The sequence below is a fragment of the Chelmon rostratus genome, chromosome 14 (assembly GCF_017976325.1).
Source record: "Chelmon rostratus isolate fCheRos1 chromosome 14, fCheRos1.pri, whole genome shotgun sequence".
NCBI lineage: Eukaryota > Metazoa > Chordata > Actinopteri > Chaetodontiformes > Chaetodontidae > Chelmon > Chelmon rostratus.
The window spans coordinates 8,899,763-8,919,267 of NC_055671.1; the positions used below are offsets into that span (position 1 = coordinate 8,899,763).

At 39.5% G+C, this 19,505-nt stretch overlaps 1 protein-coding gene across 3 annotated transcripts in view; it reads right to left on the reverse strand.

Moving 5' to 3' along the window:
* The window catches only part of npas2 (neuronal PAS domain protein 2), a 45,733-nt gene extending 30,095 nt beyond the window's left edge, over nucleotides 1–15,638 (reverse strand). For all 3 annotated transcript variants that reach the window (XM_041952026.1, XM_041952027.1, XM_041952025.1), the window contains exon 1: nucleotides 15,391–15,638. The gene's annotated coding sequence lies outside the window, so the exon portion shown is untranslated. The remainder of the gene's footprint in view (nucleotides 1–15,390) is intronic.
* Nucleotides 15,639–19,505: the final 3,867 nt, after the last annotated feature.

The window sequence follows — 19,505 nt, forward strand, 5'->3', positions numbered from 1 at the left end:
ATATTGTGTGTACAGTCCACCCTGAGCCACACAGGGGACACAAAATGATTTATCCTGTGTTCTGTATGTTTGGGTCCTTGTGGATGTGTTAAAAGAGAAAACAGTCCGTGGGTACGTGATTTCAAAGTCAAGGCCAACGAAATGGCTGCCTTTGGCTCTGCCATCCCTCTATATTCACCATTTAATTACATTTGATTAGAATTTCCCTTAAGATATCCATGAGCTTGAGACGGAGTTGCAGCAATGCTACATTTGCAGACCACTTGTCTAAATGGCAATCTTCAGGGAATGAGTCAAACTTTCCCACAGCTGATTCAGACTGCAGCTGTTCTAGTAGTCTAGATTTCGATGACTGATCCAGCTTATGATGTGAAACTAGTATGATGCTATTCTAACCAGCTTGTGAGACATGTAGCCGCAGCAGCACAGCCAGTCTCTCTGGTTCTCCAGTGACTTATACCTCCTTTGTCAACCTAATAACTGCATATTTGTACTCAATTGCATCTTGAATCACTGGCATGGCTTCTTTTGTATTTCCACTGTCTCACCTCTCCTCATTGTCACTGCTCACATACAGAATTTTAACAGTTAACTTTTGAAGTGCACTTAGTCCTGCACTCAGGATACATAAAAGTGATGGCCCACCAATCAACCAAAATATGCTTCTGATATGGACGTTAAAGTAGACTATTAATTATGTTGCAGTTTATGAACAAAATAACAGTAACTCACAAAGGGTAGAAAACTGCTGTGTACTGATTAACACTTTAAAACATGCCCACATTTAATTCCCACTGTTGGTCCTTTCTGTTTGGAGCTCCCACTGTGTGATCACACTGGTTGTTCCAATTTCTCCCAGGTCCAAAAGACATGAAAGTCAGGTGAGGGGCAGGGCAGGGAAAAGCCAAATTGCTAATATATTTTGTTAGTAACTATGGTAACTTGTAGGTGTTGTTGAAATGTAGCTGACCGGGTCGTAGCACATACAGCACAGCAGCCGTTTGCTTACACATTGCAGCAAAACACCAGTAAACACCAAGTGACCGCCAGCTAGTAAAAAAGAGTGAGCAGAACACAGCACAACAGGGCTGATGAACTATTGTTGCTGTGCACTCCCAAATGAGGAAATTGTTGGCAAAAACCAAAGATCACTTTTATGGTAGGGGTGATTGAACCCAGACAAAGACGATGCTGTCCTAAAGTGCACACCAAGACAAAACAAAACTATTCTAACTATCATCACCTGGAATGATGTTGCTGCTCGCGTGAATACATAAAGAGTGTGAAATTAATGCTCATGCATGCAGCAGCAACCCTGGGGCTCAACCAATGCTACAGTCAGTTGTGTCATTGTTTGTGGCCTCATATGAAAGCCATGCTTGCAGAGTTAAAGCTACAGCAGGCAACAACTGAACATACACAATGCAAAACCTCTCCCTCTGCTGCCTCATACCACTCTGCTAAGCCCTTTTTACTAAATCCACAACTACAGCAGGAGTTGGTTGTCCAGGTCCTGGTTCCTCTCGCTGTGACTTGATCAGAGCTGCGTCTCTATGGCATCATGGCCCAAGGGCAAAGACTTCCTTTGGGATGAAAGGCTAGTACACCACAGACACCACCGTGCCCGCTCAAAAGTTATTCGGTACTGTCTGTCATCTTGCCTCTTCGCCATTCGTCAATACGAGCGCCATGGCATCAAACATACTGAATGAACGAAGCATCGTGTGGAGCTAGGATGTATTCACATTTTTTGTACTATATGTTGTTGTAGCCAAAGGAGGTATTGGAAATTTATCAGAAGTTGCAAAATTTTCTGCAGAATTTTCCGCCGTTGAATCCAGCTTTCACTATCACGTTCTCCAGTGCCGGCACAGCACTTCAACAAAGTGCAGAGACAGGTCTGGCTATATGAGACTAGGCTTTCACCATGCATGCACAGAAATTGGAAATGACCTCTCTCTGAAATCACCTGTGACTGGCCAAAGCCTGCTGTCCAGGGCTAGATTTTCTACAGCCTGAAACACAAAGCCAAGAGGAGGTGCAGAAATCTTGTGCCAGGCTGAGAGAATCAGACTTGAAAGTAACCACAGATTTTTTCTTTATTCACATTAAAACATACAAGCAAACTTGTATTTTTTTTGTAATAGGACATTTATTGATTTGGCTAGATTTATTTATTTAGTTAAATTACAGTTAGGTTCTGATTATAATGGACCTTAATGGTCTCTTCACAAAATTCCTCCAACCCTGCGGCATATTCCTTTTGTTTTGATAACCATCCACTAAATCCAATAAATAAAGATAAAATTACCAACTCATGGTGTCAAGTTATGATTTACATCCATGTCTGTCAAGACTCATGTAACGCACATACAGTGTGTTAGAGAAGACTTTGAAGGACTTTAATAAAAGGCATTAAATGTATTTTTGGTGAAAATTAAAGTGATCACTGTATTAATGTCCAGTGAGAAACCTGCTATCTTCACTTAGAGACTATTTTTATAGAGGAGTTCAGAGGACTGATAGAGCGCTTCATCACATGGTGCAACCACAATCACCTGCAGCTCAATATCCGCAGGACCAATGAGCCTGTGCTGGACAACAATGACTTACAATCGATGTTGCTGCAAAGAAGCTACCAATTGTAAAACGTGGATTCTTCACACACATCTTCAACCCAGAAGCACAGAAGAGCTGTACAACCACCGCAGTTTCAAAGTGGACGCCTAAGATTAGTGTCACCAATTCAGTATCTGACCAAATGGGAAATATGGCTACAAACTGCCCTTCTGAGTTATGGTGTTGAATAATGGCCAGTTGTTTCACAGAACATTATAATGTCAAAGTCAAAGTTTTTCTCCGGTGTGACATTTGTGTGAAATTTTGTCATAATTAGTGAATTCTTGAGTCTTGAGTGAACTTGACCTTTGACAAAATCTAATCAGTTTCTGAGTCCAAGTGGACGTTTGTGCCACTTTTGAAGAAATCCCCTTTGAGGCCTTCCTGAGATGTCTTGTTCACGAGAATGGAACAGATGTGCCTTTCTCAAACGATAATTTGAACACAGCTTTATTCATCAAATTTAAGGATGCATGAAATGAGAAGTCAGATAACAAGATCGACTTGACTTATATTGCTATCAGCTTTTGAAAAACAAAAGCCAACATGGAGGTACTTCAGTTGTAATAATACTCTTTTTAATGCAAGGCATTTGATGCATGTAGTAGACAGTACTTACCGACCTCTCAAGTCTGTGTTTGCTTTATACCAAAAAATACTAAACAGACAAGAACGATTAAAGACCTTAAGTGATTGTGGCTTTTGTCTGAACACAGTGCAACTTTTTGGGATTCTTTACCAATAGCTCTTGCAAAGTAATTTTAACATGTTTCCATAGTCTCTTAGTTTTTGCATTCCCTTTAAATTCTTTGTACCACAAGCTCGGTGCACACACAACACTTGGCCTGCCTCAGAATAAATTGTTGTTCAATGGCCTGATGATTTCTGAAGCTCTCAAATGAACATTTTACAGTACAAACACATCCTGCCCACCTACCTAAAGAAGAAGAACAGATGTAAAGACTGTTATTTTGCAAGGATGGGGCGCTCTGCTGTACTGCGGCCACACTTTGTGATTTACAAAGATGAGTCTGGTGTATTTCAGCTACACTAGTGGCATGACACTAAGGATGGCAGTGTTGGTCATTTGGTTCATCAGCTGATCCAACACTTTGGTCCACACTTGGTCATGGTTCAAAACAATGTATCCCACTGACTTAAATGTATCCAAGTGATTTTGGTAATCGCCTGACATTTTATCTAGCACCGCAAAGAGCATCAAGTTTATGGATTTGAGTGAAATGTCACAACTGCACTGGATCAATTGCCATGAAATTGACACAGTCATCCCCAGGATAATTTGTAATAGTTAACAACGCACAGTGAAATGGGGAAAAAGACATTACATCTGGCACTATAATAAGGTCAAAATGACTACTTTGTGTTTGGTGCTAATTAGCAAATGTTGGCATGCTGACATGCTAAACTAAGTAGGCAAACAAGCCTGTGACATAAATATCTCACTTAAGAATATATATCTACAAAGTGATACCATAAAGTGATCTCTTTGAAGTAATGACAAATTAATGCAGGAACAGCTGTCACAACAAAATAATTCATGTCAAAATAAATAGGTCTCGCTCGCAGACTAGGCCTCACACAACCAGGCATGGAAATCTGATTTTGTGATCCGCATATTTGATTTGGCATAGGCTTTATACACCAGATGCCCTTCTTGACACAACCATCCAGGCTTCGGGCTGATGATTAAGAATGCACCGGCTTGTGCATCCCCAAACCCGGTGTCACTGTCTTTCCCAAGAACGCTTCGACATGTGGGCAGGAGGAGGTGGGGATTGAACTGCCAACCTGTGATCCGTAGACAACCTGCTCGGTCTCTTGAGCCACTAATGTAAGACTGTTCTAATTAGAAAATATTCAGAAAACATCTAAAAATCTGTGTCATCTACTCATCTGGTCATATCTAGATGACTAGTAACTTTCACGCTGTATGAACAATATGGTACTCAAACAATGATAACAAAGTGAACACTGACAGAGTGATGATATAGAATCAAATTTGAACTAAATTGTTGCTATGCCAGCAACCAACAAGTGTGAGACATCTAAGATTCATAAAGATCTCCCACATTTTACTGCATTATTCACCATCCGCCTACATAGAGATTAGTTCCGCTCTTTTATGTAGGTCATGCTATTGGATGATGAGATGACATTTAGTGCTCATAAGCAGGCCTCACTACATAATAAATGGCCAGTGTTTGGTGCTTTACATCCTGCCTGTTTGTCCAGACTGCTTCCCTTTACATCAGTGAAAAACTGGATTATTTTCATAATCACTCAGACATTATGCCATATTCCCTGTAGCTACATCTGTGATACTGGTATTGATGATGTCATCATGCCCCTCTGCTGAAGCACTGACTGTCATTAATTAGACTGTGGCACTGCTGTTCGCTCTGTGTTCCCATGGTAACAATGTGTGGTGTCTACTTTCCCCCAACCAAGGCAGTCCAGAAAGCCACTGGTTTCCATGTTCTTCAGGTCTGGAAGAATTTTCATCCATAAATACCACAGAAACTAATTTGTTAGTATGATTAATATTAATGAAGTGGCAGGCAACCATTCGCGCTGTATGCTCTGACTCCTCATTATAGCAACCTAAACCTCCACACATTGTTCGTAGCAGTGATGCATGATTTATTGCTGAGCAAAAAGATGAACCAAAAAAGGAAAAATTTGCTGTTGCAGCTTTAAAGTAATAGTCCCCTGTTTTTCTATCAAACATCAAATAATATTATATATGTAAAGAATGTCTCAAATGACATGATTAAAAGAAGAAATCATGAAATGTAGCAGAGGTTCTGAAAATATGAATAGTTAAAAGAAGAAAAAGCATCGTGATTCACAGTTTACAATCTCATAGATCTTATCTAGAAAACTGGCAATAGTACAAAAAGTACACAATTAACTAAACTGGAAAGACAGACGTTGCTGTTGCATGTTTCAAACACCTGAAAGCTCCCCAGAAAGATAAGAGCATCACATCAGCAGCAGGTGTTCTTCCTGCAGCCACTGAAGAAAAGCACCTTATCACAGGAAATGCTGTCTGATTTTTACATAACCATTCTTCAGTCCATTCTCACTGTTGGCTGGTTTGAAGTTACACAATGTTCAGGTCAAGGAAATTTCGCACCATGTAATTCAGTATAGATGGAGCTGCACTGGCTACAACTTCAGACCTTATCCAACAGCAGAGCAAGGACATTGGAAAAAATCACAGAAGGGCCTATTTGGGACATTCGCGCCAATAACAGCATTTCCTTCCATTGAGTGCTCGATGGAAAAAGGCACTGGTCGGCAGAAACAAATCTTCATGCCCTTCCTCAGCAGCGATTTCCCACGAGCGTTGTCCGTCTCAACCAAACAGCAGCTTCTCGCTAATCCTCCCCTGGGCAACAGCTGAACCCTTGCACTCACTGAGCTCTACCCGCTGGACAATCCTGTCACAGTGCAGTTTAACACATCCTCACCTGCTGTGCACGAAGGAAAGAACACATGCCCTTTCTCCATGCCCTTCTTAACTGCACCTACATAAATGACTTCAATGATATACTAGAATATATATATTTTTCATGGCAGAACTATAACACAAATGATCAATTAGTCAAAAATGGCTCAAATCACTCTGATTTAAATAAATTAGCAAGCAAAACTAGCTTTGGCATAATATTAGCTGGCTATAAATATGGAGTATTTTTCCATTTCATCTTCATAAATCAGATACTTTAGTATGAAAACATGATTTCTGGGCTCCCACTAAAATGTGATTGAAATTATAAGAGATGTTTTATACACTAAATTAATACAATTTAATAACTAACAACAGATGAATTCGTCCTATCATTTTTAGTGCGCAGTGAGCTCAATCCCGCTCCGCCCAACTACATTTTATGTACGTTTCTTTCACTTACCTATGTTGACTTTTTATGCTCCTACAACAACATTTGTCAATGATTTTGGTGATACCTCACCCAAAGTGCCTTGTAATTACACATTCACCACACAGCGCAGGCTCACTGTGGGTGGCCGCATCCTTCCAATGAGAGAGCAGACGTATAAAATAAACATCCTTTCACCAGGTAGATCTGCTCTCAAATTTCCTCATAATTATATTCTTTCAACAATTCTAAATGAATCACAAAATTATCCTAGGCCTGTTATTGTCTGCTGCTGCTCAGGAAAAGATGCAATTACCTAAGGCAGTGTGTGAGCAAATATGTGGGTCACAATTCTAGGGCATGGGTGGAAAGGGCAATGCGGCTCTTTCTTTGTGCCACTGTCTCAAGTTCAGATCATAGTTGCATCTTTGATTAAATTCCTGGCTGCTGGAAGGGTACTTTTGCAATGCCCTAGTGAGAAACATTTCGAGCAGATTAGCAGAATAATATCATCGTTAGGAATTCATCAGTGAATGTTTATAAAATCACAACCAGCCACTCTTTTATGCACAGACTCTGAACTGAAGTAGCCTTTCGCAAGCAGTCCATGGAAAAAATGACCTTATGTCTCCATTCCTATCTATTGCTATTTAATTTTCCTTGTTATGAAACACTGCCATCCATATTTCCAAAGCTTCCCCCTGTAAGCACACAAATCTCTCTGTTAGATTCAGGTTTCTCTTTAGAGAGGAAAGCAGCTTGTAATAAGAAGTATTCCTCTCTTTCAGGAAACAGGTAAACAAATGGCTGAATACTGTCTAATTTTTAATCCAAAGAAGCCAAAAGCACAGGACTATAGATATTTTTCATTTCCAGGTTGACAGAGCAGACATTATTGACAGCTAAACATGAATTTTTCATATATTTTTTACGTAATCAACATTTTAGTTGAGCTCCAGGACACAAAATCAGCTGCAGATGCCATTTTTTTCACCTGAGGGGTTGTTAATGGAAAAAAATGAGTTCACGTATAATCACAATAGATGCCTGACAAAGAAAGTGGGTTAATAACATCTACATTTTTAATGATAAAAGGCCGGATCATTAGTCATCTGGAAAAAATAATAATAATCCCACTGACTAGTTTTCACATTCACATTGTTGACACATTCAGTTTATGCTTCATGCCTGATTAAAGAAGAGCAAAATACAGCTAATTTGGATGCTTAAAAAGACCACAATCTCTGTGAATGGAATTGTGTGCACACATTATTAAGGAGAGCAGCTTATGCTAACAGGAAGCAGATTGGTCCGGTGAGTGTAGAAATCATGCTTCACTGCGATAATGATTCATGATTTATTCGCAATGCTGAAGTGTCCTTGAGCAAAGCCTCATATCACTTCCAGCTCTGTAGAAGACCCTGATCTCTGACCCCTCTGTGGACAGAGGAACAGAAGTTTCCTACAGTTTTCCAAAAGATATCACACTTTCTTACATATCTGCAAAATGTTTGAAATATTGCAATAAAAGCTGCATATAAATCACAGGAATCCCCAGGGAACAGGGAAACCTTTGCACTGCACTCTACATGCCAGACCATCTAGCTTGTAGTATAAGTATGACTTAACTAAATGTTAATAATTCAGGTTCCTGTTGATGTTTTCTGGACTGAACCTGAAAATAAAACTCGGTTATCACAGTGGTGTGTGAGCTCTGACATCTGCCCCGATCTGAAAATCAGGCTTGGCCTCTTGACATCACAGATTGCGGATGACCTACTGAACATCAAAGGAATGAAAAATCCATCTGGGAGCGCTCTTTTCATTTCAGGATCAGACCCGGGTGCTCCTTTACGGTCTTGTGCTGCGTTGTGTATTCTACTCCACCAAAACAAACTGCGTTGTAATAATGCACATGCAGCCAACACCCTGAGTTGAAGATCTGAATCACATCTAGGTCACACACAGGGGCTGGGCCCACACATATTGTGAAACCCTTTTTTTCCCCCTCCATCTGAAATACAAAGTATAACCACACCCGATCCTCGAAAGTGACTCTTTGTCATGAAAGAAAGCTGAAAAGCTGAACCTGTACTGTGAATCAGCCACATAATAGAAAGGTTCTCCAAAGGAAGCATGTACTCACAGACAGGAAAAAAAATGACTGCGCGTCAGACAGTGTAGCACTCAAACAGTGTCTGAATTAATGTCACCTCATACTTAATGAGCCTTATTTTTGTAGATAAAATCTTCAGAAAACTACCTTAAAAGCCACTCAGAAAATTATAGGTCACTGGCATAAATTGCAATAGAGATCCAAGTAGTACAACAGCATCTTTGAAGAGGTTTCACACATAATGTTCAGATGTTTATCTCATTTCATGCCACAAATAAAAAGAGGGAAAGCAAACTCACATAATGTGGTAAGTCTTAGAGCTAGAAGAAGTAGACTTTTTTCTTTTTTCAAAAAAAAAGCAGCTAAATGTCTTAATCATGCCCCAGTGGATCTGCGCCTGAAGCTACGGAGGACAATGACTGTGTGCTTTGGAGCAAGAGATCAGCGACAGCAGCAAGGACGATGACGTCTGTAGGGGCAGTTATATAACCGGAGCTGAACATTTTGTCTGTCATAGTTGCAAGGTTAAAGAGGGTGACATGAATACCAGTCATAGTCTCAAGAGTCATGTGCAACATACTGAAGTTCCACAGGACAGATAAGTTAAAAAAGTTCACCAAGGCAGGCAGCAGTATAGTGCAGTATGGAGCAAGAGGAATGGCTGGGTTTGATGTTAATTATCAGCATGTCTGTCTCTTCAGACTACTTGCTTTGCTCGGGGCTTCTGAGAAAGCACAAACTGAAGAGACACCAATTATTCACTATTCAAAAAATGTATGACGAGGCATGTCAAGTCTACAATCAAGATTTTTCTAGAGCATAGTGTAGTGAAGTGCTGGCTTTGTCCACTGCACAGGTTTGACACAACAAAGCTGATCTACATTTCTTAACCACAGAGCAGACTAACCAGCAGCTGCACATAAAACTGTTTTCACCTTCATCTACTGAAGGGGGAAGGTTTCTCTGTGCTCACCTTGAATCTGAGTTCAAGACGTGTGTGTTTGATTCTGTGACATCACAACGAGTTTGAAAACTAAAAACTTAAGTGTGATAGGGAAACTACAGCCTCCAGAGAATGGACATTTCAGTGTAGCAGGAGACATCTTGTGTCTGGTGGCTAAACTTTTGAAATGAAAAATTGCAGCATATTTATCAATTCTGGATTTTTCAATGAGTTAGAAAGAGTATCTACAATTTTAAGAACTTCTACAAACTACTTAAATTTCAAGAATTTAAGTAGTTGATTGAACATTTTTGTAGAAAGACCATATTGGACAAATAATTATTCATAGTAGAGTCATTTCATATGTTTTAAAACATGTTAGACATACATATATAAGGACTTTATCACTATACGATATGAGTCTCCACCGCATGAGCCTCACCATGACCCTCTTACCGTAACTCGTGTGCTCAAAGACGGCCCTCCAGCGCATTGCGGCCTCAATGCAGAACACGCCCGGCTTCAGAGGCAGCCGCGACACCATCTAACAGTGGGATGAGAGGCAAGTGCACCATGTACACACACCTCAAAAGTTATTCCCCACTGTCTGTCATCAGGCCTCTCCACTACTCCTTGATGCGAGTGCCATGGCATCGAACATAATGAGGCTGAAGCTCCGTGTGGAGCCGGGACATGTTCACACATGTGTTTGCACTACACACCATTGTATGCAAAGGAGGTATTGGAAATTTACCACAAGTTTCAGGATTTTCCGCAGGATTTTCTGCCATTAAATCGGGCTTTCACTTTCACTTCAGTGAAAGTGTCACAACGCTAAAGCAAAGTGTGAAGATAGGCTTTCACCATCTGAAAGCACATGCACACACATCTGCATTTGTAGAACAGCTTATTGGGAAGTCCTCTCTCTAAAATGACCTGTGATTGACCAAAGTCTCCAATCAAGGGAAAGCCTGAAAACAGTGCCAAGAGAAAGTCTAGCTTTCTCTCAGACCACTTGAATTACGATATGCTGAAAGCTTATTATGGAATTTTTACCCAATAATGATAAAAATAAACTGCCTACCACAGCTTTAAGATTCAAGCTGTATCAGACCAAGCCTGTCGCCAACTATTTTAATAATCAATTTATCATTTAAATAATTTCTTAAAGAAAAATGCTGATTATTTTCCTGTTTCATATCATTGTACAGATTGAATATCTCTTGGGTTTATGGCTGTCGGAAAGACAAAATAAGTAATATGAAGATAACCTTGGACTCTGGGAAATTGTAAACACCATTTTTCAGTATTTTCGGACTTATTCAGAATATACAAACAATAATAACATAGAAAATCAAATTATTAAAAAATGTATTGACAGATAAATGGCAATTGTTAATTGCAGTCCTTCTAAACAATCCTCATCATTTTTAAGAGCTTGTTTTTAGATCTTCATTATATGTTTAGCAATCCTTATTCTATCAGCTCAATTGGAATGACAGCCTTGGACTCCCAGAGTACATGCTGTTGAAATGTCAGGAGAATTCATGACAGCCTCTGTATCATATTCCTTGCATATAAACTCAACAATGATACTGACACTATGAACATCACATCACTATTACACTTCTAGTACAAAAATCATGCCATTGCATCAGTTTTATGACAAATTGACTGAAGCTGCCAGAACTTTTGCCTGTGTGAGTTCATGTCAAGTGCTTTGAGTTGATGATCCTCCTTTTCTGACACCGTATTATGGAACAGCTTTCTGTTACACATCCAGTTGTTAAAAAATGTGAGGGGCATATAAAAATCAGGTCGTGACTTTTTCATGGATTATGGTCACAGACTTATTATGAAATTTTCAATTGCATTTTTACTTCAGCCGACAAATAGTTCATTTGTTTTGATGTGGGTGTTTCATATTTAATTTGTGGTGGTGTCAGGGTTTTATTGTCTAGTTTTATGTTGCATGTCTTGTGTTTTGTCTTTTAACATCTTGGGGCCACTGGATTTCTGTTTTATAATGTCAATATATGCAATCTGTACACTTTTGTGTTCTTAGTTTACACTTTCATCATTGTTTCATCGTCTTTCCTGGTTGAACTGTAGAGAATGTATATACAGGCAAACTGTATGTCAGCTACCAGTCTCTTTTCTTGAGTAAGTAATAATAAGCAGCATTCAATCTTAATCCAGTGCCTGTTTATATTTAAAAATGTTTATTACATTTCACTCATACAGGACTAAGTATTCCAGGACTTGCTTTCCTCTGAAAACAGCACACTGTCTTTAATGGTTTGACCGAGGGCATTCAAAACAAATCAAAAACTATTGTTATAGGTTGTCAACGAGTGTGGAACTCTAGTCTTGTTTTGTTGGAAATTACAAATAGTTCAAATGCCTGTCTAGTTTAGTCAGAGTGTCTGTTTCCCATCTCTTTCAGCCTTTTCTATTTCATTGCCTATTATGAGAGGTTTTCACTGTTGCTCTGTCTCGGTAAGCATTCCTCTGATGTTTAGGTCAGGTATTTTTTGTGTACAGGGCTGATCTCTGTGGAACTAACCTGAATAAAGAAAGGTTTCACATTGTTTTTTAATGCGTGCAGGCCTCTGCAGAATAGAATTTCAATTTCAAATTGAGTTATAATTGACTTGATTATAATATATAATTTTTTATATTATAAAAAAAGCAAAACAATGATAGGATATGTCACAAGATGGAAACTAATGCTGTAGTCAAGTCTAAAAAAGAAAACAATAATACCGATATAGGCCATAGGCCACAGGAAGCAACCATAAAGTCATGCATGCACAAGGCCCATATAATACTAACCAAACTCTTGTACTGTGATTCCAAAGGTCTGAAATATGTTTTGGAGAAACAAATTTCTAGATTAATTTCTTGAACTTCCTTAAAAAGATCGCACTTAGTCACATGTCTCTTCAGCTTCAGCAACATCAGCATTTAATTCTTATTTCTAAAACAAAAAAACATTGGTATAAATGCGAGAAAGTAAGGTTGAAATATTAATACAAAGTAGATACTAAAAATGGGCGGCTGACACATAAAGGGATGGGAGCACTGATGTTTAAGGTGAGTGGGGATTAGTAATTTGCAACCTGTGACGTTAGTCAACCTGTTGTCAGATTTCACTCCATTTCATGTGTGTTTGAGATGAATCAACATGGGCTGTACATTCAACATTCATTCTATGTGGAGCGCCGCTCTGTTTTCTTAAAGAGACAGAAGGTGGAAATGTTCCCTTTGCTGTTGCACAGAGCTACACCATTTGTGCATGCCCAGTCACACTAAGCAGCTCTAGCAATATTCAGACTACCGTTCAGTTTAAGCTTGCAGGACATGGCCCAGTAACCTACTTTCCCCACAACATGCTCTGTAACATCAGAGACGAAGCTGTGTGTCATCAGCTAACTAACCTTTGCCGCCATAGTTTCAGCAAAGAGCCGCAAAAACGCAGACAAAGCACTGCTTAAGCAAAACCAGAATACCAATGTTAACAGTTATGTCTCAGAAAAGGAAATCTCCATATGGCCTCTTTCTCAGTTTACTCTTAGAGGTGAAATACAATGCTGTAAACTGATAGCTGAGGCAGTGCAGAAGAGCAGAAATAAAAATAAGGACATGGAGAAATGGCACAAAAATGAAGGGATGAGGGAACTCTCTTTCTGTCTTTGACAAATAAAATTGGTTTGTGATACCAGTGAGTATGGGGCCAGCTAATTATGAGAATTTTCATAATTGTGAAATGCTTAGTCATAGTAATGGTGTAATTGGTCATGATTATAAGATCATAAGTAATAGTTACAAAAGGTTCCTACAAATTGTGAGATAAATCATATTTGTGAAAACTCTCAAGGTTATGAGATTCGTGAACAGCTTATGAGATTTCTTGTGTGGCTTAGTACCATATAATAATCACAAAGCTTCACACAACTATGACATACTAAAGCATTTCTTATGGAAACGAATCTCATAATACTATCACCTACTGCAATAACATAAAACTCTTCAGTTTAAACAATGGTTAGAGAACTTCCCACTGAAACATTACCCCTTTATATCTACACTAACCGGAGGGATTGCTGAGTGGCACCAGGACAATGCCTTGGGCTTCTCCCTTCCTCTGCGCACACCCCACCTTATGACAGTCCATACATCAGGCAAACTGCTAAACCCTACGACCGGATACCCTCAAACCATTCTCCTGAGTTTCTAGGTTAACATAAAACTCCCAACACCCAGAGCGACTGCACAGATAGTGCATAGATAGTGAAACAACTGACACGGCTTGTGTGTGCTTTCTCTGCTCAACAAATTTAACAATGACACGGCTAATGCAGTGTGACCACATACAGAATCTGGACTTTTGGACTGTGGCTTGATTGATTGGTTGATTTTTTGGTTACAAGTCACTGATTGTCAAACGTATTCAAAGTTTTACTATAAGGCCTTAAGAGAATTTATTACCACAAACTGCAATGTGAGTAAAGGTGGATTGTTATAATATTTAGCGGTAATATTGGCAATCTTAATTTGTATCCCATAATTGTGAGAAACGTATCATTTTTTCAAGTGGCGGACACAGGTTTCCATAACGTGAATGAGATAGCTGTCAGGGGGGGGTGGTACAGCACAGTCCAGAAAAATGAGGGCCACAATTGATCCCTGACCTGTTTCCATAGGGGCAGACCTTACTTTTTAGCATCAGGTTCCTCAGCAAAATGACACAGTTGTCATTTTGTTGGTCAGGAGCCTTCTCAAACTCATGTGAAATTGGTGTCTTTCCCAATCACATAATCTGCCATCTTTCAATGATATATGGAGAGTAGGGCTACCTGGTGGAGGATGCACCATGGTATGAAAACCTAGGGCCATCAAATCAGTGCTGTTAAAAAAAAAAATAGTTCAGGTTTTTGTCAAGTTTCATGTCTGTGCGGACACAGTATTTGGTGAAACTGTAATAAAAAAACTAAAACTAAAAACTGTGAAACAAAATAAAAATGGTTATCCCTTTAAGGATCACTGCAACTGATAACAATAATAATAACTGTGCAATACTGTATGATATTTTCTGAGGCAGTTATCATATCTCATAACGTTGCAACCCTAATGGAGAGGCCTATTTGTTTCTTCTTTCACTAGTGCACCCTCTGCATTACATTTATGCCACATTCATTTTATGTCATCCCACTCCACTCGAACAACGTGTTTGAATTTTCCAGATGTAATAATGTGCCTCCGGCGTGCCCCAAACCAACAGCTGGTTACCAAGTAGCCATGTCAACACATGCAAAACTTCATAAGTTATAGTTCAACAGCACTTCATTAGCTAGCTAATAAGGTAAAGCTTCGATTAATGGCGCACAGCTTCACACAGCACCAGAGGAAATGTCACTCCCTTAAAATACACTCAAGTTACAGACAGGCTTTTAACTCCAACTGACGAAAATGGGACGTGAATAAAGTGAACAGTCATGTAGCTAAATGTTATTTTCATTATGGCTAAAGCACGAAGAAGCACCCTGTTTAAGCTACTTTGGAACAGACTGTCCACTGATTAAATAAAATAATGTTTTATTTTTTGTACAGAAATACTGCGAAGCAAATGAAGCTGGGTAAAGACTTAAAGAGAGAGAAAATACGAAGAAACTACGCGTCTGTTTTCCTTCCATACGTGCTAACGAGTGTCTAATTTGTCCAACGTTGGTGTTATTGTTAGCTAACATGAAGCCTGGGACACCGTGGACCGAGCCGGGCGCACCGGCAGCGCGCGGCTGAAAACTTACCTTACTCTGTGGGATAAGGGTCAGACGGGTCCAAACGGAGACATGTGGAAAAGCAGCCTTAAACGACAGCAAACCCCCGACGTCCTATATTCCAAAAAAGTTGCCCAGAGATGAGACAGCGGCGCCGACTCGGTCAGGAGACGGTGAACACCGGTACAATGGGGTTACAGCCTGCTGAGGGGAGATCCTGGTCCAGCCCACACCTCACATTTCAGTCTCATTTGACTGAGCGCCGATCCAGACGTGTCCTGTCCGCGCACTCCGGTGAAGGCTGGATGAAGAGGTTCCTGCAGCCGGAGCGGTCAACACGCACAGTCCCGCCCACTGGACTACATACTAAATAAAGTTGCGTGTGTGTGTGTGTGTGTGTGCGTGTGCGTGTGTAGTGGCGGGGCTAGGGCTTTAAAGACGCCCTTTAAATGAATGGTAGATGAAGTATATTTAATTCAACTCCAAATCTCTGTTGAAAAGCCTTTATTCGACCTGGCTGATCGTGCATCAACAAGTATCAACACGTTATAAAAGCGGTGACTACGGTTCCGTACGTGCAGCCCGCAGTCCACTGATGCGCTGTGATTTCAGTGAGTCATGCCTTTTGCTCTCTGAGTCATGCTTTCAGAGGCCATTATAAAGCAGATCATCACATGGCGGTCTACGTGGAGCCGTGCTGATCGGTGAATGATTGGAAAATGTTAAGACGAGTGCAGTTGTGAGTCCCCCGAATTTCACAGACTCCCAACAAATCAATGCACGCCGTGGCGCCACCCTTAGGTCAATCAGTGGAATAACTGCTCACAGCTTAATAGGTGTACTTGTGTATATAAAAAAAATGCTCGACTTTACTAAAGTAAACGTATTATTAGAAAAATGGACTTAAAGTGACTCCTGGCATAGTTAATACTGAATTGTTAATAATAATGCATTAACTTGTAACTAGCATTTTAGTGTTGTAAATGGTCAAGTTGGATTAAATCTTTAGTCTATATACTGGGTGTGTGGAGTAGTTTAATCTACAATATTGCCACTTATTATATAAAATCATCATATGCTTTGTAGATACAATTCTTTAATCTGCTAAGTAACTAATCTTTAGCTGTGAAATAAACACAAGAAAAGTGCCTCAAATGTGTACTTAAATACAATACTTGAATATATGTACTCAGTTACTTTCCATCACTGGAGTTTTTTAAAAAAGCTTTAAGGAATGAGCTGCCACCTTTTCATGTCTCAAACCAAACCCAAAAAACCAGAGCCGAGTGAAAAAATCCAATCATTCAATCACCACCTGAAAAGCCAGTATCTCTCAGAGGGAACACGTCATGTAAACTGCCAATTACCACTTCAAATAAACTGTTCCAAACTACTATTTGGCGTGGCTCAAGCTGGAAGAGTCGTTGGCTTCTCCATGGCTGTCGCCAAGACCCTATTTTGGGCCTTCGCGACAGTCAGAGGTGAACAGCTTTTGGCCCTGATTGTTGACATACCACACATACTTAATGAAAGATGAAATGTGTCGACTAAACAGTAACTGAGACATGCTGTCATTTGGTAAACAGATTGTGATTTTAGTGGTAAACCACATGCGCTCTAAAATGTTTTGTCGCCAGTCAAAGCTTCAAATGAGCTGTGCGTAGGGCTTCTGATTGCTTTTGTCTGAGTGCTCTTCTTCGGTATGTGCAGTCAAATTGTGCATAAAAGCTTCAAGCTTAGAATCGTCTGCTCTTTGCCCTTGTTTAAGTTACAACAGCCTAAACAAACACTGCGTGACTAAGCAGCAGGCTTTGGATTAATGTAAGTGAACTACGTTGCTCTACATGAAAGCACTTCTGATTACCCATTAAGAAATACAAAAAAAAAAGCATGCAATACAACAAGTAAGTGTCCTTTAAAAGGTTTATTGATTTTAGTTTACTGAGATATAGATGCATTTAAAAACTGCCCATAATGAATTTCAGCATGATTTCCTATCACAGTTCTGTTCAGTTTTGGACTGTCCTACATTACCCACAATGCAATTCCATAGTGTTTTTAGTCAGGCCCTCCCTGTCTGTTAAATGGACATGTCCTCAGACCTACACTTGCAAATATTCCGATACAATGTAGCCCCAATCTAAGATTACTCTGTCACCAGTTATTTTCTTCGATTTAGCAAAGCACAGAGCCATGGAAGACATTTCAATACTGTTGTAACAGGCTGAGTGGTCCTTCCCATCCCTTGTAAACTGACTTAGACATGTGCAATCGGTGAAGCGCCCCTGAAAGATTTAAAAAAAAACATGCTATTCAATCTTTCTCCATTCAAAAAAGTAATTCCTAGTTTAAAGGCTGTTGATAGTAATTTAACAGAAAACTCTTGAGGGATCTTTTCAGTCAAAAAAAATACTTTTCAGGCTCATATGGCTCAAGGTAAGATTTCTTCTTTTACCATTTTTACATATGTTTCACATAACTTTCCTTTACAAAAGAGGAAATAACAATCTTCATTTTTCCTAGCTAACACCTATTCATGTGCAGGGAGAGGACCAGGTGATGCTGCACAAGATAAAATAAGCTTGTTACCGATGTTCACACCCCTGGCAGCTGCCTGGATTGTTTAAGACATGGCCATGTCTGCATTGCTCAGATGTTTAATGTTTTGTCATATGAGCAAGTCAGATAGGTCTTGTTGCTTGGCAGGCAAGTGGAGGAACACCATTTTAAACCTGTGCTTGCTGTGGATCAGGACGCCTTCCAGGAGGTCTGATGGACTTGCACTCATTCGAGGTGAAAATACTACAGTGTGAATACACTGTGTGCATTCTGCATTATGTGGGTGAGTTTAACTGCAATTAGTAGTGAGAACAGGAGAAGGAGTGCTGATCTAAAGGAGAAGATATTTCTGTTGAGTCTACTGGCTCGTCTGTGGCCTTCAGTCAACATCTGTGAAATGAGAGGCCAACTTACCATTTAGCAAGGTAACTCCACTGCCTTTCTGTGAAGTGCAGGCAAATTGAAGTGCCTGCAGAGACACTATTGATACAATAACTAAGGTACAAAAGTCATAAGTATTGAAAAAGAAATTCATTGATAAACATCCAATGTAGGATGTGAAATCCTTTAAGCTTAGTATTACAGAATGTATTCTACTCAGGCAGAACATCGCTGCTCCAATTTCATGATCTGCCAAGCTTTATCATGGAGTCAAGTCATGCACACACACAGCCAGTTCACACAATGTCAAACTGAACATAAATGTACTGCCTACGCTGAATGCAGTCTTTCTTAGTTCTTTTCAGTATCAGATAAGTAAAAAACATCATAGGATGAATCATAGGACATTTGCTTTCAGCTTTCCAAATAAGTACTGACATCATCTTGGTTGTTAGTTGAGACTCAGACATGTTCTCAAGATTTCCATGACCTTTTCTTTTTTTTTTTTTAAGCAAATGAATGCCTGTGAAAAAAACAGCTATGTAACTTATTCACTTGTTCTGTGAGGTTGCAGTTTTCAAGGAATTGATGGGTTTTGCAGTATGTTTTCTTCAACTTCACTGCAGTAATGACAATGTTTTCTGTAATTGTATATTCATCTTATGAACATTTTCAATAGTCTACTGAAAACTGTATAAACGTTCCTCTTAGTACTGTAATCTTTTATTTGAATTGTAGGCAAGATATAAGTAATCTAAAATAAAGAAGGTCCATGATGTTCAGTTCCCTATATGCCATCATTAGAAAGGCTCATTTTTTAAAATAAAAAATCTGGGGTGACATGGTTCCTGCTTTTAAGCTTGAAAATGTATGATCTACCACTCTGGAATATAACCTGCAGCTTTTCTTTGTTACCATTAAGGTCAAGGAGGCCTCTTCCAAAATTAAACCCAGATGCTGTCCTTAGAGTGAAAGTCTCCAAATACTGCCCTGGTATCAAACAGGAATGCGTTTTTTGCAGAGAAAATGAGCCAATACATGAGTAAGATTTCCCAAACAATTTGATCTTGATATGGGCTATGTACTGTGCATGTGCTGTATGTATGTAGCTATATGACAGCAATATCTTGTAAACATGTTGTAAAACTTAGGGTAAGCAAAGGATGTTTTGCATCAACAAGATTTCTCTGGTCACCTAAAAACAA